This window comes from Daphnia carinata, chromosome 6 (genome assembly GCF_022539665.2).
Source record: "Daphnia carinata strain CSIRO-1 chromosome 6, CSIRO_AGI_Dcar_HiC_V3, whole genome shotgun sequence".
NCBI lineage: Eukaryota > Metazoa > Arthropoda > Branchiopoda > Diplostraca > Daphniidae > Daphnia > Daphnia carinata.
In genome coordinates, this window is record NC_081336.1 from 4,943,057 (window position 1) to 4,957,895 (window position 14,839).

At 42.1% G+C, this 14,839-nt stretch overlaps 44 non-coding genes across 44 annotated transcripts; 16 read left to right on the plus strand and 28 right to left on the minus strand.

Moving 5' to 3' along the window:
* The first annotated feature begins 363 nt into the window (after nt 1–363).
* Nucleotides 364–435, plus strand: Trnaq-uug (transfer RNA glutamine (anticodon UUG)). The gene has a single exon. It is a non-coding gene; the product is annotated as a tRNA-Gln (tRNA).
* Nucleotides 436–530: 95 nt separating this feature from the next.
* On the plus strand, nt 531–602 carry Trnap-cgg (transfer RNA proline (anticodon CGG)). The gene has a single exon. It is a non-coding gene; the product is annotated as a tRNA-Pro (tRNA).
* Nucleotides 603–985: 383 nt separating this feature from the next.
* Trnar-ucg (transfer RNA arginine (anticodon UCG)) lies at nt 986–1,058 on the minus strand. Its single transcript has one exon. It is a non-coding gene; the product is annotated as a tRNA-Arg (tRNA).
* A 63-nt stretch (nt 1,059–1,121) lies between these two features.
* Trnal-aag (transfer RNA leucine (anticodon AAG)) lies at nt 1,122–1,203 on the minus strand. The gene has a single exon. It is a non-coding gene; the product is annotated as a tRNA-Leu (tRNA).
* A 275-nt stretch (nt 1,204–1,478) lies between these two features.
* Nucleotides 1,479–1,550, minus strand: Trnap-ugg (transfer RNA proline (anticodon UGG)). Its single transcript has one exon. It is a non-coding gene; the product is annotated as a tRNA-Pro (tRNA).
* Nucleotides 1,551–1,686: 136 nt separating this feature from the next.
* On the minus strand, nt 1,687–1,793 carry Trnay-gua (transfer RNA tyrosine (anticodon GUA)). The gene is made up of 2 exons: nt 1,757–1,793; nt 1,687–1,722 (listed from the first exon to the last, which is right to left on the minus strand). It is a non-coding gene; the product is annotated as a tRNA-Tyr (tRNA).
* Nucleotides 1,794–2,297: 504 nt separating this feature from the next.
* Nucleotides 2,298–2,369, plus strand: Trnaq-uug (transfer RNA glutamine (anticodon UUG)). Its single transcript has one exon. It is a non-coding gene; the product is annotated as a tRNA-Gln (tRNA).
* A 100-nt stretch (nt 2,370–2,469) lies between these two features.
* On the plus strand, nt 2,470–2,541 carry Trnap-cgg (transfer RNA proline (anticodon CGG)). Its single transcript has one exon. It is a non-coding gene; the product is annotated as a tRNA-Pro (tRNA).
* A 383-nt stretch (nt 2,542–2,924) lies between these two features.
* Nucleotides 2,925–2,997, minus strand: Trnar-ucg (transfer RNA arginine (anticodon UCG)). The gene has a single exon. It is a non-coding gene; the product is annotated as a tRNA-Arg (tRNA).
* Nucleotides 2,998–3,060: 63 nt separating this feature from the next.
* On the minus strand, nt 3,061–3,142 carry Trnal-aag (transfer RNA leucine (anticodon AAG)). The gene has a single exon. It is a non-coding gene; the product is annotated as a tRNA-Leu (tRNA).
* Nucleotides 3,143–3,417: 275 nt separating this feature from the next.
* Nucleotides 3,418–3,489, minus strand: Trnap-ugg (transfer RNA proline (anticodon UGG)). The gene has a single exon. It is a non-coding gene; the product is annotated as a tRNA-Pro (tRNA).
* Nucleotides 3,490–3,625: 136 nt separating this feature from the next.
* Nucleotides 3,626–3,732, minus strand: Trnay-gua (transfer RNA tyrosine (anticodon GUA)). Its single transcript has 2 exons — nt 3,696–3,732; nt 3,626–3,661 (listed from the first exon to the last, which is right to left on the minus strand). It is a non-coding gene; the product is annotated as a tRNA-Tyr (tRNA).
* Nucleotides 3,733–4,236: 504 nt separating this feature from the next.
* Nucleotides 4,237–4,308, plus strand: Trnaq-uug (transfer RNA glutamine (anticodon UUG)). Its single transcript has one exon. It is a non-coding gene; the product is annotated as a tRNA-Gln (tRNA).
* Nucleotides 4,309–4,408: 100 nt separating this feature from the next.
* Nucleotides 4,409–4,480, plus strand: Trnap-cgg (transfer RNA proline (anticodon CGG)). Its single transcript has one exon. It is a non-coding gene; the product is annotated as a tRNA-Pro (tRNA).
* A 381-nt stretch (nt 4,481–4,861) lies between these two features.
* On the minus strand, nt 4,862–4,934 carry Trnar-ucg (transfer RNA arginine (anticodon UCG)). The gene has a single exon. It is a non-coding gene; the product is annotated as a tRNA-Arg (tRNA).
* Nucleotides 4,935–4,997: 63 nt separating this feature from the next.
* Nucleotides 4,998–5,079, minus strand: Trnal-aag (transfer RNA leucine (anticodon AAG)). The gene has a single exon. It is a non-coding gene; the product is annotated as a tRNA-Leu (tRNA).
* A 275-nt stretch (nt 5,080–5,354) lies between these two features.
* On the minus strand, nt 5,355–5,426 carry Trnap-ugg (transfer RNA proline (anticodon UGG)). Its single transcript has one exon. It is a non-coding gene; the product is annotated as a tRNA-Pro (tRNA).
* A 136-nt stretch (nt 5,427–5,562) lies between these two features.
* Nucleotides 5,563–5,669, minus strand: Trnay-gua (transfer RNA tyrosine (anticodon GUA)). The gene is made up of 2 exons: nt 5,633–5,669; nt 5,563–5,598 (listed from the first exon to the last, which is right to left on the minus strand). It is a non-coding gene; the product is annotated as a tRNA-Tyr (tRNA).
* Nucleotides 5,670–6,173: 504 nt separating this feature from the next.
* On the plus strand, nt 6,174–6,245 carry Trnaq-uug (transfer RNA glutamine (anticodon UUG)). The gene has a single exon. It is a non-coding gene; the product is annotated as a tRNA-Gln (tRNA).
* Nucleotides 6,246–6,345: 100 nt separating this feature from the next.
* Nucleotides 6,346–6,417, plus strand: Trnap-cgg (transfer RNA proline (anticodon CGG)). Its single transcript has one exon. It is a non-coding gene; the product is annotated as a tRNA-Pro (tRNA).
* Nucleotides 6,418–6,800: 383 nt separating this feature from the next.
* Nucleotides 6,801–6,873, minus strand: Trnar-ucg (transfer RNA arginine (anticodon UCG)). The gene has a single exon. It is a non-coding gene; the product is annotated as a tRNA-Arg (tRNA).
* A 63-nt stretch (nt 6,874–6,936) lies between these two features.
* On the minus strand, nt 6,937–7,018 carry Trnal-aag (transfer RNA leucine (anticodon AAG)). Its single transcript has one exon. It is a non-coding gene; the product is annotated as a tRNA-Leu (tRNA).
* A 275-nt stretch (nt 7,019–7,293) lies between these two features.
* Nucleotides 7,294–7,365, minus strand: Trnap-ugg (transfer RNA proline (anticodon UGG)). Its single transcript has one exon. It is a non-coding gene; the product is annotated as a tRNA-Pro (tRNA).
* Nucleotides 7,366–7,501: 136 nt separating this feature from the next.
* Trnay-gua (transfer RNA tyrosine (anticodon GUA)) lies at nt 7,502–7,608 on the minus strand. Its single transcript has 2 exons — nt 7,572–7,608; nt 7,502–7,537 (listed from the first exon to the last, which is right to left on the minus strand). It is a non-coding gene; the product is annotated as a tRNA-Tyr (tRNA).
* A 504-nt stretch (nt 7,609–8,112) lies between these two features.
* Trnaq-uug (transfer RNA glutamine (anticodon UUG)) lies at nt 8,113–8,184 on the plus strand. The gene has a single exon. It is a non-coding gene; the product is annotated as a tRNA-Gln (tRNA).
* A 100-nt stretch (nt 8,185–8,284) lies between these two features.
* Trnap-cgg (transfer RNA proline (anticodon CGG)) lies at nt 8,285–8,356 on the plus strand. The gene has a single exon. It is a non-coding gene; the product is annotated as a tRNA-Pro (tRNA).
* Nucleotides 8,357–8,739: 383 nt separating this feature from the next.
* Trnar-ucg (transfer RNA arginine (anticodon UCG)) lies at nt 8,740–8,812 on the minus strand. Its single transcript has one exon. It is a non-coding gene; the product is annotated as a tRNA-Arg (tRNA).
* A 63-nt stretch (nt 8,813–8,875) lies between these two features.
* Trnal-aag (transfer RNA leucine (anticodon AAG)) lies at nt 8,876–8,957 on the minus strand. The gene has a single exon. It is a non-coding gene; the product is annotated as a tRNA-Leu (tRNA).
* Nucleotides 8,958–9,232: 275 nt separating this feature from the next.
* Nucleotides 9,233–9,304, minus strand: Trnap-ugg (transfer RNA proline (anticodon UGG)). The gene has a single exon. It is a non-coding gene; the product is annotated as a tRNA-Pro (tRNA).
* A 136-nt stretch (nt 9,305–9,440) lies between these two features.
* Nucleotides 9,441–9,547, minus strand: Trnay-gua (transfer RNA tyrosine (anticodon GUA)). The gene is made up of 2 exons: nt 9,511–9,547; nt 9,441–9,476 (listed from the first exon to the last, which is right to left on the minus strand). It is a non-coding gene; the product is annotated as a tRNA-Tyr (tRNA).
* A 504-nt stretch (nt 9,548–10,051) lies between these two features.
* On the plus strand, nt 10,052–10,123 carry Trnaq-uug (transfer RNA glutamine (anticodon UUG)). The gene has a single exon. It is a non-coding gene; the product is annotated as a tRNA-Gln (tRNA).
* A 100-nt stretch (nt 10,124–10,223) lies between these two features.
* Nucleotides 10,224–10,295, plus strand: Trnap-cgg (transfer RNA proline (anticodon CGG)). The gene has a single exon. It is a non-coding gene; the product is annotated as a tRNA-Pro (tRNA).
* Nucleotides 10,296–10,678: 383 nt separating this feature from the next.
* Trnar-ucg (transfer RNA arginine (anticodon UCG)) lies at nt 10,679–10,751 on the minus strand. The gene has a single exon. It is a non-coding gene; the product is annotated as a tRNA-Arg (tRNA).
* Nucleotides 10,752–10,817: 66 nt separating this feature from the next.
* On the minus strand, nt 10,818–10,899 carry Trnal-aag (transfer RNA leucine (anticodon AAG)). Its single transcript has one exon. It is a non-coding gene; the product is annotated as a tRNA-Leu (tRNA).
* Nucleotides 10,900–11,173: 274 nt separating this feature from the next.
* On the minus strand, nt 11,174–11,245 carry Trnap-ugg (transfer RNA proline (anticodon UGG)). The gene has a single exon. It is a non-coding gene; the product is annotated as a tRNA-Pro (tRNA).
* Nucleotides 11,246–11,381: 136 nt separating this feature from the next.
* On the minus strand, nt 11,382–11,488 carry Trnay-gua (transfer RNA tyrosine (anticodon GUA)). The gene is made up of 2 exons: nt 11,452–11,488; nt 11,382–11,417 (listed from the first exon to the last, which is right to left on the minus strand). It is a non-coding gene; the product is annotated as a tRNA-Tyr (tRNA).
* Nucleotides 11,489–11,992: 504 nt separating this feature from the next.
* On the plus strand, nt 11,993–12,064 carry Trnaq-uug (transfer RNA glutamine (anticodon UUG)). Its single transcript has one exon. It is a non-coding gene; the product is annotated as a tRNA-Gln (tRNA).
* Nucleotides 12,065–12,164: 100 nt separating this feature from the next.
* Trnap-cgg (transfer RNA proline (anticodon CGG)) lies at nt 12,165–12,236 on the plus strand. The gene has a single exon. It is a non-coding gene; the product is annotated as a tRNA-Pro (tRNA).
* A 383-nt stretch (nt 12,237–12,619) lies between these two features.
* Trnar-ucg (transfer RNA arginine (anticodon UCG)) lies at nt 12,620–12,692 on the minus strand. Its single transcript has one exon. It is a non-coding gene; the product is annotated as a tRNA-Arg (tRNA).
* Nucleotides 12,693–12,758: 66 nt separating this feature from the next.
* On the minus strand, nt 12,759–12,840 carry Trnal-aag (transfer RNA leucine (anticodon AAG)). Its single transcript has one exon. It is a non-coding gene; the product is annotated as a tRNA-Leu (tRNA).
* A 274-nt stretch (nt 12,841–13,114) lies between these two features.
* On the minus strand, nt 13,115–13,186 carry Trnap-ugg (transfer RNA proline (anticodon UGG)). Its single transcript has one exon. It is a non-coding gene; the product is annotated as a tRNA-Pro (tRNA).
* A 136-nt stretch (nt 13,187–13,322) lies between these two features.
* Trnay-gua (transfer RNA tyrosine (anticodon GUA)) lies at nt 13,323–13,429 on the minus strand. The gene is made up of 2 exons: nt 13,393–13,429; nt 13,323–13,358 (listed from the first exon to the last, which is right to left on the minus strand). It is a non-coding gene; the product is annotated as a tRNA-Tyr (tRNA).
* Nucleotides 13,430–13,947: 518 nt separating this feature from the next.
* On the plus strand, nt 13,948–14,019 carry Trnaq-cug (transfer RNA glutamine (anticodon CUG)). Its single transcript has one exon. It is a non-coding gene; the product is annotated as a tRNA-Gln (tRNA).
* Nucleotides 14,020–14,119: 100 nt separating this feature from the next.
* Nucleotides 14,120–14,191, plus strand: Trnap-cgg (transfer RNA proline (anticodon CGG)). Its single transcript has one exon. It is a non-coding gene; the product is annotated as a tRNA-Pro (tRNA).
* Nucleotides 14,192–14,839: the final 648 nt, after the last annotated feature.

The window sequence follows — 14,839 nt, forward strand, 5'->3', positions numbered from 1 at the left end:
TCCAAATTTCAATCGGTATCATTTTTTAACCGTGATTACGGCGAGTCTGGTGCCAAGAAGCATTACTGTCTGTATTGAAGATTTGATGCTCCAGATTAGCAACTTCCAAGCCGCTGCTCAACTAACTTACTATTTCTTGCAATGCGTCCGTCCTTGCTTCCTGATTGGTTTTTTTCATGCTATCCGTTGTCGTTAATACGTAATAAAACGAGGCAGTTCGATTTAGACGTCCTATATCTTGTTATCTTAACGTTTAATTTTTGCTGGCGCGGATCGACAAGAGCTTACGCTTTAAACCTAAAGTACCTTCCGTAAGGTCCCTAGGCGTAACTTTAGCTGTCTCCTAGACATTGATCCTGTAGAGGTTCCATGGTGTAATGGTTAGCACTTCAGACTTTGACTCTGACAATCTGAGTTCGATTCTCAGTGGAACCTAAATTTTTGGCACTTTTGCTCTTTAATAGCATATTAAGAGTCGTTGACAACATACGGATTTTTTCTTGCGTTTAATGTTAAATTGCGACGGTACAGGCTCATTGGTCTAGTAGTATGATACTTGCTTCGGGTGTAAGTGGTCCCGGGTTCAATTCCCGGATGAGCCCACAGTCGTTTTTGTTTAACTGGTAGATGTACAAGTGATGTTCTTGCTGTTCACGTAAGATTACTATGGTCCACCGAGATCACAGATACAAAGTAAATTTTTACTTCTGGCTGTTTCAGCAGGATTAGGATGTACTTCGTTGTTGCGTCTAGAAATCACCGTCGTCAGTGGCAAAAGAAACTTGGAACGGTAAAAGTTCACAAAATCCTCGCTCGCCAAAGTACAGCTTTCACTCATAGCTTGTTATGTCGTTGAGACAGAGCACCCACCTTGAAGCGAAGACAGGGTGTGTTAACGGTTAGCAAATATTTCAAGGTTTCTATGAGCTTCTGTTTCCATAAGAGTTGTGTCGGCGAATAACTAAAAACCGCAATGAAACTTAACTGATCGTAGCAGGACTCGAACCTGCAATCTTCGGATCCGAAGTCCGACGCCTTATCCATTAGGCCACACGACCGCCGTAACAAATAGATCGAATTAAAAACAATCATGCCGTTGCTGGGTATCACAATGAATTACATGGCAGCGGTGGGATTCGAACCCACGCCCCCGAAGAGACTGGTGCCTTAAACCAGCGCCTTAGACCGCTCGGCCACGCTACCTTACTGCACTTTGCAGGCAGATGTTGGCGGAGGCGGAAATCACAAGTTTCATCACACCATGTGTAACCGTGGTGCTAAATTGGCAATGAGCAACTATGTTTGGCACCAATGTAGAACTCTTAAATTCCTAGTCTTTTAAAAGGGGTCATTTATGATATACTATTATCAATTCAACAGGCATGACAGGAGAGTTCAATAGCTGATATACATATTATGCAGATTACTACGTATAAATCCACTGAGTGATGACTGATTGCATCGTATGAGTAAAGGTGGGGCTCATCCGGGATTTGAACCCGGGACCTCCTACACCCAAAGCAGGAATCATACCACTAGACCAATGAGCCACATGCTGCCAATGTCAGTTTGTGGATTATTCTATTGTTTTCTAGCTTTCGTCGTAATATTTTAGTGGCAAATTGAGGTTGTTTTTATCCACTATGAATTGCATTTAAGGTTAGTAATGTCAATCAACTATTCATTTCCTTCGAGCCGGAGTTGAACCAGCGACCTATGGATAACTAATCTCTTTAACCTAATACTTGTTTCATTTCTACAGTCCACCGCTCTACCAACTGAGCTATCGAAGGATCGAAACATAGTTCGACGGGCAACGACGAACGTCGAAATCACGTATTTACGCGTAAGCGTCGCCAAGTAATAGAAAACGATTGAGATCAAAAATCTTTCTTAAAATGTAATCGCCCGTTGTTTATACCCTAAATTTTTCGTCCAAATTTCAATCGGTATCATTTTTTAACCGTGATTACGGCGAGTCTGGTGCCAAGAAGCATTACTGTCTGTATTGAAGATTTGATGCTCCAGATTAGCAACTTCCAAGCCGCTGCTCAACTAACTTACTATTTCTTGCAATGCGTCCGTCCTTGCTTCCTGATTGGTTTTTTTCATGCTATCCGTTGTCGTTAATACGTAATAAAACGAGGCAGTTCGATTTAGACGTCCTATATCTTGTTATCTTAACGTTTAATTTTTGCTGGCGCGGATCGACAAGAGCTTACGCTTTAAACCTAAAGTACCTTCCGTAAGGTCCCTAGGCGTAACTTTAGCTGTCTCCTAGACATTGATCCTGTAGAGGTTCCATGGTGTAATGGTTAGCACTTCAGACTTTGACTCTGACAATCTGAGTTCGATTCTCAGTGGAACCTAAATTTTTGGCACTTTTGCTCTTTAATAGCATATTAAGAGTCGTTGACAAGTAGCAAAGATGATTTTTTCTTGCGTTTAATGTTAAATTGCACAAATACAGGCTCATTGGTCTAGTAGTATGATACTTGCTTCGGGTGTAAGTGGTCCCGGGTTCAATTCCCGGATGAGCCCGTATATGTTTTTGTTTAACTGGTAGATGTACAAGTGATGTTCTTGCTGTTCACGTAAGATTACTATGGTCCACCGAGATCACAGATACAAAGTAAATTTTTACTTCTGGCTGTTTCAGCAGGATTAGGATGTACTTCGTTGTTGCGTCTAGAAATCACCGTCGTCAGTGGCAAAAGAAACTTGGAACGGTAAAAGTTCACAAAATCCTCGCTCGCCAAAGTACAGCTTTCACTCATAGCTTGTTATGTCGTTGAGACAGAGCACCCACCTTGAAGCGAAGACAGGGTGTGTTAACGGTTAGCAAATATTTCAAGGTTTCTATGAGCTTCTGTTTCCATAAGAGTTGTGTCGGCGAATAACTAAAAACCGCAATGAAACTTAACTGATCGTAGCAGGACTCGAACCTGCAATCTTCGGATCCGAAGTCCGACGCCTTATCCATTAGGCCACACGACCGCCGTAACAAATAGATCGAATTAAAAACAATCATGCCGTTGCTGGGTATCACAATGAATTACATGGCAGCGGTGGGATTCGAACCCACGCCCCCGAAGAGACTGGTGCCTTAAACCAGCGCCTTAGACCGCTCGGCCACGCTACCTTACTGCACTTTGCAGGCAGATGTTGGCGGAGGCGGAAATCACAAGTTTCATCACACCATGTGTAACCGTGGTGCTAAATTGGCAATGAGCAACTATGTTTGGCACCAATGTAGAACTCTTAAATTCCTAGTCTTTTAAAAGGGGTCATTTATGATATACTATTATCAATTCAACAGGCATGACAGGAGAGTTCAATAGCTGATATACATATTATGCAGATTACTACGTATAAATCCACTGAGTGATGACTGATTGCATCGTATGAGTAAAGGTGGGGCTCATCCGGGATTTGAACCCGGGACCTCCTACACCCAAAGCAGGAATCATACCACTAGACCAATGAGCCACATGCTGCCAATGTCAGTTTGTGGATTATTCTATTGTTTTCTAGCTTTCGTCGTAATATTTTAGTGGCAAATTGAGGTTGTTTTTATCCACTATGAATTGCATTTAAGGTTAGTAATGTCAATCAACTATTCATTTCCTTCGAGCCGGAGTTGAACCAGCGACCTATGGATAACTAATCTCTTTAACCTAATACTTGTTTCATTTCTACAGTCCACCGCTCTACCAACTGAGCTATCGAAGGATGGAAACATAGTTCGACGGGCAACGACGAACGTCGAAATCACGTATTTACGCGTAAGCGTCGCCAAGTAATAGAAAACGATTGAGATCAAAAATCTTTCTTAAAATGTAATCGCCCGTTGTTTATACCCTAAATTTTTCGTCCAAATTTCAATCGGTATCATTTTTTAACCGTGATTACGGCGAGTCTGGTGCCAAGAAGCATTACTGTCTGTATTGAAGATTTGATGCTCCAGATTAGCAACTTCCAAGCCGCTGCTCAACTAACTTACTATTTCTTGCAATGCGTCCGTCCTTGCTTCCTGATTGGTTTTTTTCATGCTATCCGTTGTCGTTAATACGTAATAAAACGAGGCAGTTCGATTTAGACGTCCTATATCTTGTTATCTTAACGTTTAATTTTTGCTGGCGCGGATCGACAAGAGCTTACGCTTTAAACCTAAAGTACCTTCCGTAAGGTCCCTAGGCGTAACTTTAGCTGTCTCCTAGACATTGATCCTGTAGAGGTTCCATGGTGTAATGGTTATCACTTCAGACTTTGACTCTGACAATCTGAGTTCGATTCTCAGTGGAACCTAAATTTTTGGCACTTTTGCTCTTTAATAGCATATTAAGAGTCGTTGACAAGTAGCAAAGATGATTTTTTCTTGCGTTTAATGTTAAATTGCGACGGTACAGGCTCATTGGTCTAGTAGTATGATACTTGCTTCGGGTGTAAGTGGTCCCGGGTTCAATTCCCGGATGAGCCCACAGTCGTTTGTTTAACTGGTAGATGTACAAGTGATGTTCTTGCTGTTCACGTAAGATTACTATGGTCCACCGAGATCACAGATACAAAGTAAATTTTTACTTCTGGCTGTTTCAGCAGGATTAGGATGTACTTCGTTGTTGCGTCTAGAAATCACCGTCGTCAGTGGCAAAAGAAACTTGGAACGGTAAAAGTTCACAAAATCCTCGCTCGCCAAAGTACAGCTTTCACTCATAGCTTGTTATGTCGTTGAGACAGAGCACCCACCTTGAAGCGAAGACAGGGTGTGTTAACGGTTAGCAAATATTTCAAGGTTTCTATGAGCTTCTGTTTCCATAAGAGTTGTGTCGGCGAATAACTAAAAACCGCAATGAAACTTAACTGATCGTAGCAGGACTCGAACCTGCAATCTTCGGATCCGAAGTCCGACGCCTTATCCATTAGGCCACACGACCGCCGTAACAAATAGATCGAATTAAAAACAATCATGCCGTTGCTGGGTATCACGAATTAAAACATGGCAGCGGTGGGATTCGAACCCACGCCCCCGAAGAGACTGGTGCCTTAAACCAGCGCCTTAGACCGCTCGGCCACGCTACCTTACTGCACTTTGCAGGCAGATGTTGGCGGAGGCGGAAATCACAAGTTTCATCACACCATGTGTAACCGTGGTGCTAAATTGGCAATGAGCAACTATGTTTGGCACCAATGTAGAACTCTTAAATTCCTAGTCTTTTAAAAGGGGTCATTTATGATATACTATTATCAATTCAACAGGCATGACAGGAGAGTTCAATAGCTGATATACATATTATGCAGATTACTACGTATAAATCCACTGAGTGATGACTGATTGCATCGTATGAGTAAAGGTGGGGCTCATCCGGGATTTGAACCCGGGACCTCCTACACCCAAAGCAGGAATCATACCACTAGACCAATGAGCCACATGCTGCCAATGTCAGTTTGTGGATTATTCTATTGTTTTCTAGCTTTCGTCGTAATATTTTAGTGGCAAATTGAGGTTGTTTTTATCCACTATGAATTGCATTTAAGGTTAGTAATGTCAATCAACTATTCATTTCCTTCGAGCCGGAGTTGAACCAGCGACCTATGGATAACTAATCTCTTTAACCTAATACTTGTTTCATTTCTACAGTCCACCGCTCTACCAACTGAGCTATCGAAGGATGGAAACATAGTTCGACGGGCAACGACGAACGTCGAAATCACGTATTTACGCGTAAGCGTCGCCAAGTAATAGAAAACGATTGAGATCAAAAATCTTTCTTAAAATGTAATCGCCCGTTGTTTATACCCTAAATTTTTCGTCCAAATTTCAATCGGTATCATTTTTTAACCGTGATTACGGCGAGTCTGGTGCCAAGAAGCATTACTGTCTGTATTGAAGATTTGATGCTCCAGATTAGCAACTTCCAAGCCGCTGCTCAACTAACTTACTATTTCTTGCAATGCGTCCGTCCTTGCTTCCTGATTGGTTTTTTTCATGCTATCCGTTGTCGTTAATACGTAATAAAACGAGGCAGTTCGATTTAGACGTCCTATATCTTGTTATCTTAACGTTTAATTTTTGCTGGCGCGGATCGACAAGAGCTTACGCTTTAAACCTAAAGTACCTTCCGTAAGGTCCCTAGGCGTAACTTTAGCTGTCTCCTAGACATTGATCCTGTAGAGGTTCCATGGTGTAATGGTTAGCACTTCAGACTTTGACTCTGACAATCTGAGTTCGATTCTCAGTGGAACCTAAATTTTTGGCACTTTTGCTCTTTAATAGCATATTAAGAGTCGTTGACAAGTAGCAAAGATGATTTTTTCTTGCGTTTAATGTTAAATTGCGACGGTACAGGCTCACTGGTCTAGTAGTATGATACTTGCTTCGGGTGTAAGTGGTCCCGGGTTCAATTCCCGGATGAGCCCACAGTCGTTTTTGTTTAACTGGTAGATGTACAAGTGATGTTCTTGCTGTTCACGTAAGATTACTATGGTCCACCGAGATCACAGATACAAAGTAAATTTTTACTTCTGGCTGTTTCAGCAGGATTAGGATGTACTTCGTTGTTGCGTCTAGAAATCACCGTCGTCAGTGGCAAAAGAAACTTGGAACGGTAAAAGTTCACAAAATCCTCGCTCGCCAAAGTACAGCTTTCACTCATAGCTTGTTATGTCGTTGAGACAGAGCACCCACCTTGAAGCGAAGACAGGGTGTGTTAACGGTTAGCAAATATTTCAAGGTTTCTATGAGCTTCTGTTTCCATAAGAGTTGTGTCGGCGAATAACTAAAAACCGCAATGAAACTTAACTGATCGTAGCAGGACTCGAACCTGCAATCTTCGGATCCGAAGTCCGACGCCTTATCCATTAGGCCACACGACCGCCGTAACAAATAGATCGAATTAAAAACAATCATGCCGTTGCTGGGTATCACAATGAATATTATGGCAGCGGTGGGATTCGAACCCACGCCCTCGAAAGGACTGGTGCCTTAAACCAGCGCCTTAGACCGCTCGGCCACGCTACCGTACTGCACTTTGCAGGCAGATGTTGGCGGAGGCGGAAATCACAAGTTTCATCACACCATGTGTAACCGTGGTGCTAAATTGGCAATGAGCAACTATGTTTGGCACCAATGTAGAACTCTTAAATTCCTAGTCTTTTAAAAGGGGTCATTTATGATATACTATTATCAATTCAACAGGCATGACAGGAGAGTTCAATAGCTGATATACATATTATGCAGATTACTACGTATAAATCCACTGAGTGATGACTGATTGCATCGTATGAGTAAAGGTGGGGCTCATCCGGGATTTGAACCCGGGACCTCCTACACCCAAAGCAGGAATCATACCACTAGACCAATGAGCCACATGCTGCCAATGTCAGTTTGTGGATTATTCTATTGTTTTCTAGCTTTCGTCGTAATATTTTAGTGGCAAATTGAGGTTGTTTTTATCCACTATGAATTGCATTTAAGGTTAGTAATGTCAATCAACTATTCATTTCCTTCGAGCCGGAGTTGAACCAGCGACCTATGGATAACTAATCTCTTTAACCTAATACTTGTTTCATTTCTACAGTCCACCGCTCTACCAACTGAGCTATCGAAGGATGGAAACATAGTTCGACGGGCAACGACGAACGTCGAAATCACGTATTTACGCGTAAGCGTCGCCAAGTAATAGAAAACGATTGAGATCAAAAATCTTTCTTAAAATGTAATCGCCCGTTGTTTATACCCTAAATTTTTCGTCCAAATTTCAATCGGTATCATTTTTTAACCGTGATTACGGCGAGTCTGGTGCCAAGAAGCATTACTGTCTGTATTGAAGATTTGATGCTCCAGATTAGCAACTTCCAAGCCGCTGCTCAACTAACTTACTATTTCTTGCAATGCGTCCGTCCTTGCTTCCTGATTGGTTTTTTTCATGCTATCCGTTGTCGTTAATACGTAATAAAACGAGGCAGTTCGATTTAGACGTCCTATATCTTGTTATCTTAACGTTTAATTTTTGCTGGCGCGGATCGACAAGAGCTTACGCTTTAAACCTAAAGTACCTTCCGTAAGGTCCCTAGGCGTAACTTTAGCTGTCTCCTAGACATTGATCCTGTAGAGGTTCCATGGTGTAATGGTTATCACTTCAGACTTTGACTCTGACAATCTGAGTTCGATTCTCAGTGGAACCTAAATTTTTGGCACTTTTGCTCTTTAATAGCATATTAAGAGTCGTTGACAAGTAGCAAAGATGATTTTTTCTTGCGTTTAATGTTAAATTGCGACGGTACAGGCTCATTGGTCTAGTAGTATGATACTTGCTTCGGGTGTAAGTGGTCCCGGGTTCAATTCCCGGATGAGCCCACAGTCGTTTTTGTTTAACTGGTAGATGTACAAGTGATGTTCTTGCTGTTCACGTAAGATTACTATGGTCCACCGAGATCACAGATACAAAGTAAATTTTTACTTCTGGCTGTTTCAGCAGGATTAGGATGTACTTCGTTGTTGCGTCTAGAAATCACCGTCGTCAGTGGCAAAAGAAACTTGGAACGGTAAAAGTTCACAAAATCCTCGCTCGCCAAAGTACAGCTTTCACTCATAGCTTGTTATGTCGTTGAGACAGAGCACCCACCTTGAAGCGAAGACAGGGTGTGTTAACGGTTAGCAAATATTTCAAGGTTTCTATGAGCTTCTGTTTCCATAAGAGTTGTGTCGGCGAATAACTAAAAACCGCAATGAAACTTAACTGATCGTAGCAGGACTCGAACCTGCAATCTTCGGATCCGAAGTCCGACGCCTTATCCATTAGGCCACACGACCGCCGTAACAAATAGATCGAATTAAAAACAATCATGCCGTTGCTGGGTATCACAATGAATTACATGGCAGCGGTGGGATTCGAACCCACGCCCCCGAAGAGACTGGTGCCTTAAACCAGCGCCTTAGACCGCTCGGCCACGCTACCTTACTGCACTTTGCAGGCAGATGTTGGCGGAGGCGGAAATCACAAGTTTCATCACACCATGTGTAACCGTGGTGCTAAATTGGCAATGAGCAACTATGTTTGGCACCAATGTAGAACTCTTAAATTCCTAGTCTTTTAAAAGGGGTCATTTATGATATACTATTATCAATTCAACAGGCATGACAGGAGAGTTCAATAGCTGATATACATATTATGCAGATTACTACGTATAAATCCACTGAGTGATGACTGATTGCATCGTATGAGTAAAGGTGGGGCTCATCCGGGATTTGAACCCGGGACCTCCTACACCCAAAGCAGGAATCATACCACTAGACCAATGAGCCACATGCTGCCAATGTCAGTTTGTGGATTATTCTATTGTTTTCTAGCTTTCGTCGTAATATTTTAGTGGCAAATTGAGGTTGTTTTTATCCACTATGAATTGCATTTAAGGTTAGTAATGTCAATCAACTATTCATTTCCTTCGAGCCGGAGTTGAACCAGCGACCTATGGATAACTAATCTCTTTAACCTAATACTTGTTTCATTTCTACAGTCCACCGCTCTACCAACTGAGCTATCGAAGGATGGAAACATAGTTCGACGGGCAACGACGAACGTCGAAATCACGTATTTACGCGTAAGCGTCGCCAAGTAATAGAAAACGATTGAGATCAAAAATCTTTCTTAAAATGTAATCGCCCGTTGTTTATACCCTAAATTTTTCGTCCAAATTTCAATCGGTATCATTTTTTAACCGTGATTACGGCGAGTCTGGTGCCAAGAAGCATTACTGTCTGTATTGAAGATTTGATGCTCCAGATTAGCAACTTCCAAGCCGCTGCTCAACTAACTTACTATTTCTTGCAATGCGTCCGTCCTTGCTTCCTGATTGGTTTTTTTCATGCTATCCGTTGTCGTTAATACGTAATAAAACGAGGCAGTTCGATTTAGACGTCCTATATCTTGTTATCTTAACGTTTAATTTTTGCTGGCGCGGATCGACAAGAGCTTACGCTTTAAACCTAAAGTACCTTCCGTAAGGTCCCTAGGCGTAACTTTAGCTGTCTCCTAGACATTGATCCTGTAGAGGTTCCATGGTGTAATGGTTATCACTTCAGACTTTGACTCTGACAATCTGAGTTCGATTCTCAGTGGAACCTAAATTTTTGGCACTTTTGCTCTTTAATAGCATATTAAGAGTCGTTGACAAGTAGCAAAGATGATTTTTTCTTGCGTTTAATGTTAAATTGCGACGGTACAGGCTCATTGGTCTAGTAGTATGATACTTGCTTCGGGTGTAAGTGGTCCCGGGTTCAATTCCCGGATGAGCCCACAGTCGTTTTTGTTTAACTGGTAGATGTACAAGTGATGTTCTTGCTGTTCACGTAAGATTACTATGGTCCACCGAGATCACAGATACAAAGTAAATTTTTACTTCTGGCTGTTTCAGCAGGATTAGGATGTACTTCGTTGTTGCGTCTAGAAATCACCGTCGTCAGTGGCAAAAGAAACTTGGAACGGTAAAAGTTCACAAAATCCTCGCTCGCCAAAGTACAGCTTTCACTCATAGCTTGTTATGTCGTTGAGACAGAGCACCCACCTTGAAGCGAAGACAGGGTGTGTTAACGGTTAGCAAATATTTCAAGGTTTCTATGAGCTTCTGTTTCCATAAGAGTTGTGTCGGCGAATAACTAAAAACCGCAATGAAACTTAACTGATCGTAGCAGGACTCGAACCTGCAATCTTCGGATCCGAAGTCCGACGCCTTATCCATTAGGCCACACGACCGCCGTAACAAATAGATCGAATTAAAAACAATCATGCCGTTGCTGGGTATCACAATGAATTAAAACATGGCAGCGGTGGGATTCGAACCCACGCCCCCGAAGAGACTGGTGCCTTAAACCAGCGCCTTAGACCGCTCGGCCACGCTACCTTACTGCACTTTGCAGGCAGATGTTGGCGGAGGCGGAAATCACAAGTTTCATCACACCATGTGTAACCGTGGTGCTAAATTGGCATGAGCAACTATGTTTGGCACCAATGTAGAACTCTTAAATTCCTAGTCTTTTAAAAGGGGTCATTTATGATATACTATTATCAATTCAACAGGCATGACAGGAGAGTTCAATAGCTGATATACATATTATGCAGATTACTACGTATAAATCCACTGAGTGATGACTGATTGCATCGTATGAGTAAAGGTGGGGCTCATCCGGGATTTGAACCCGGGACCTCCTACACCCAAAGCAGGAATCATACCACTAGACCAATGAGCCACATGCTGCCAATGTCAGTTTGTGGATTATTCTATTGTTTTCTAGCTTTCGTCGTAATATTTTAGTGGCAAATTGAGGTTGTTTTTATCCACTATGAATTGCATTTAAGGTTAGTAATGTCAATCAACTATTCATTTCCTTCGAGCCGGAGTTGAACCAGCGACCTATGGATAACTAATCTCTTTAACCTAATACTTGTTTCATTTCTACAGTCCACCGCTCTACCAACTGAGCTATCGAAGGATGGAAACATAGTTCGACGGGCAACGACGAACGTCGAAATCACGTATTTACGCGTAAGCGTCGCCAAGTAATAGAAAACGATTGAGATCAAAAATCTTTCTTAAAATGTAATCGCCCGTTGTTTATACCCTAAATTTTTCGTCCAAATTTCAATCGGTATCATTTTTTAACCGTGATTACGGCGAGTCTGGTGCCAAGAAGCATTACTGTCTGTATTGAAGATTTGATGCTCCAGATTAGCAACTTCCAAGCCGCTGCTCAACTAACTTACTATTTCTTGCAATGCGTCCGTCCTTGCTTCCTGATTGGTTTTTTTCATGCTATCCGTTGTCGTTAATACGTAATAAAACGAGGCAGTTCGATTTAGACGTCCTATATCTTGTTATCTTAACGTTTAATTTTTGCTGGCGCGGATCGACAAGAGCTTACGCTTTAAACCTAAAGTACCTTCCGTAAGGTCCCTAGGCGTAACTTTAGCTGTCTCCTAGACATTGATCCTGTAGAGGTTCCATGGTGTAATGGTTATCACTTCAGACTTTGACTCTGACAATCTGAGTTCGATTCTCAGTGGAACCTAAATTTTTGGCACTTTTGCTCTTTAATAGCATATTAAGAGTCGTTGACAAGTAGCAAAGATGATTTTTTCTTGCGTTTAATGTTAAATTGCGACGGTACAGGCTCATTGGTCTAGTAGTATGATACTTGCTTCGGGTGTAAGTGGTCCCGGGTTCAATTCCCGGATGAGCCCACAGTCGTTTTTGTTTAACTGGTAGATGTACAAGTGATGTTCTTGCTGTTCACGTAAGATTACTATGGTCCACCGAGATCACAGATACAAAGTAAATTTTTACTTCTGGCTGTTTCAGCAGGATTAGGATGTACTTCGTTGTTGCGTCTAGAAATCACCGTCGTCAGTGGCAAAAGAAACTTGGAACGGTAAAAGTTCACAAAATCCTCGCTCGCCAAAGTACAGCTTTCACTCATAGCTTGTTATGTCGTTGAGACAGAGCACCCACCTTGAAGCGAAGACAGGGTGTGTTAACGGTTAGCAAATATTTCAAGGTTTCTATGAGCTTCTGTTTCCATAAGAGTTGTGTCGGCGAATAACTAAAAACCGCAATGAAACTTAACTGATCGTAGCAGGACTCGAACCTGCAATCTTCGGATCCGAAGTCCGACGCCTTATCCATTAGGCCACACGACCGCCGTAACAAATAGATCGAATTAAAAACAATCATGCCGTTGCTGGGTATCACAATGAATTAAAACATGGCAGCGGTGGGATTCGAACCCACGCCCCCGAAGAGACTGGTGCCTTAAACCAGCGCCTTAGACCGCTCGGCCACGCTACCTTACTGCACTTTGCAGGCAGATGTTGGCGGAGGCGGAAATCACAAGTTTCATCACACCATGTGTAACCGTGGTGCTAAATTGGCAATGAGCAACTATGTTTGGCACCAATGTAGAACTCTTAAATTCCTAGTCTTTTAAAAGGGGTCATTATGATATACTATTATCAATTCAACAGGCATGACAGGAGAGTTCAATAGCTGATATACATATTATGCAGATTACTACGTATAAATCCACTGAGTGATGACTGATTGCATCGTATGAGTAAAGGTGGGGCTCATCCGGGATTTGAACCCGGGACCTCCTACACCCAAAGCAGGAATCATACCACTAGACCAATGAGCCACATGCTGCCAATGTCAGTTTGTGGATTATTCTATTGTTTTCTAGCTTTCGTCGTAATATTTTAGTGGCAAATTGAGGTTGTTTTTATCCACTATGAATTGCATTTAAGGTTAGTAATGTCAATCAACTATTCATTTCCTTCGAGCCGGAGTTGAACCAGCGACCTATGGATAACTAATCTCTTTAACCTAATACTTGTTTCATTTCTACAGTCCACCGCTCTACCAACTGAGCTATCGAAGGATGGAAACATAGTTCGACGGGCAACGACGAACGTCGAAATCACGTATTTACGCGTAAGCGTCGCCAAGTAATAGAAAACGATTGAGATCAAAAATCTTTCTTAAAATGTAATCGCCTAAATTTTTCGTCCAAATTTGTATCATTTTTTAACTAAATTTTTCGTCCAAATTTGATCATTTTTTAACCGTGATTACGGCGAGTCTGGTGCCAAGAAGCATTACTGTCTGTATTGAAGATTTGATGCTCCAGATTAGCAACTTCCAAGCCGCTGCTCAACTAACTTACTATTTCTTGCAATGCGTCCGTCCTTGCTTCCTGATTGGTTTTTTTCATGCTATCCGTTGTCGTTAATACGTAATAAAACGAGGCAGTTCGATTTAGACGTCCTATATCTTGTTATCTTAACGTTTAATTTTTGCTGGCGCGGATCGACAAGAGCTTACGCTTTAAACCTAAAGTACCTTCCGTAAGGTCCCTAGGCGTAACTTTAGCTGTCTCCTAGACATTGATCCTGTAAAGGTCCCATGGTGTAATGGTTATCACTTCAGACTCTGAATCTGACAATCTGAGTTCGATTCTCAGTGGAACCTAAATTTTTGGCACTTTTGCTCTTTAATAGCATATTAAGAGTCGTTGACAAGTAGCAAAGATGATTTTTTCTTGCGTTTAATGTTAAATTGCGACGGTACAGGCTCATTGGTCTAGTAGTATGATACTTGCTTCGGGTGTAAGTGGTCCCGGGTTCAATTCCCGGATGAGCCCACAGTCGTTTTTGTTTAACTGGTAGATGTACAAGTGATGTTCTTGCTGTTCACGTAAGATTACTATGGTCCACCGAGATCACAGATACAAAGTAAATTTTTACTTCTGGCTGTTTCAGCAGGATTAGGATGTACTTCGTTGTTGCGTCTAGAAATCACCGTCGTCAGTGGCAAAAGAAACTTGGAACGGTAAAAGTTCACAAAATCCTCGCTCGCCAAAGTACAGCTTTCACTCATAGCTTGTTATGTCGTTGAGACAGAGCACCCACCTTGAAGCGAAGACCTTCTTCTTCTTCTTCTTCTTCTTCTTCTTCTTCTTCTTCTTCTTCTTCTTCTTCTTCTTCTTCTTCTTCTTCTTCTTCTTCTTCTTTCTTTTTATTTGTTCGAGGAACTCACTGCACAAGAACAGCACTACACAACAGGTGACAACACAATCGACTATCCGACAATTACGACACAACAGCTTGGCTACTCAATGAATGACTACTTGACTACCGTTCAACTAACCGCTCTGCCTTGTCAGAGTCGGGCTTTTAAAGCTCCCGACATCCGGTCAGAGCGGCAATACTATCCAACTCTTGACTTGCGAATCGCCTATCATCATGCGATAATCGACAAAGCCCATTGGCGCTACATCCCCCCTCCTACC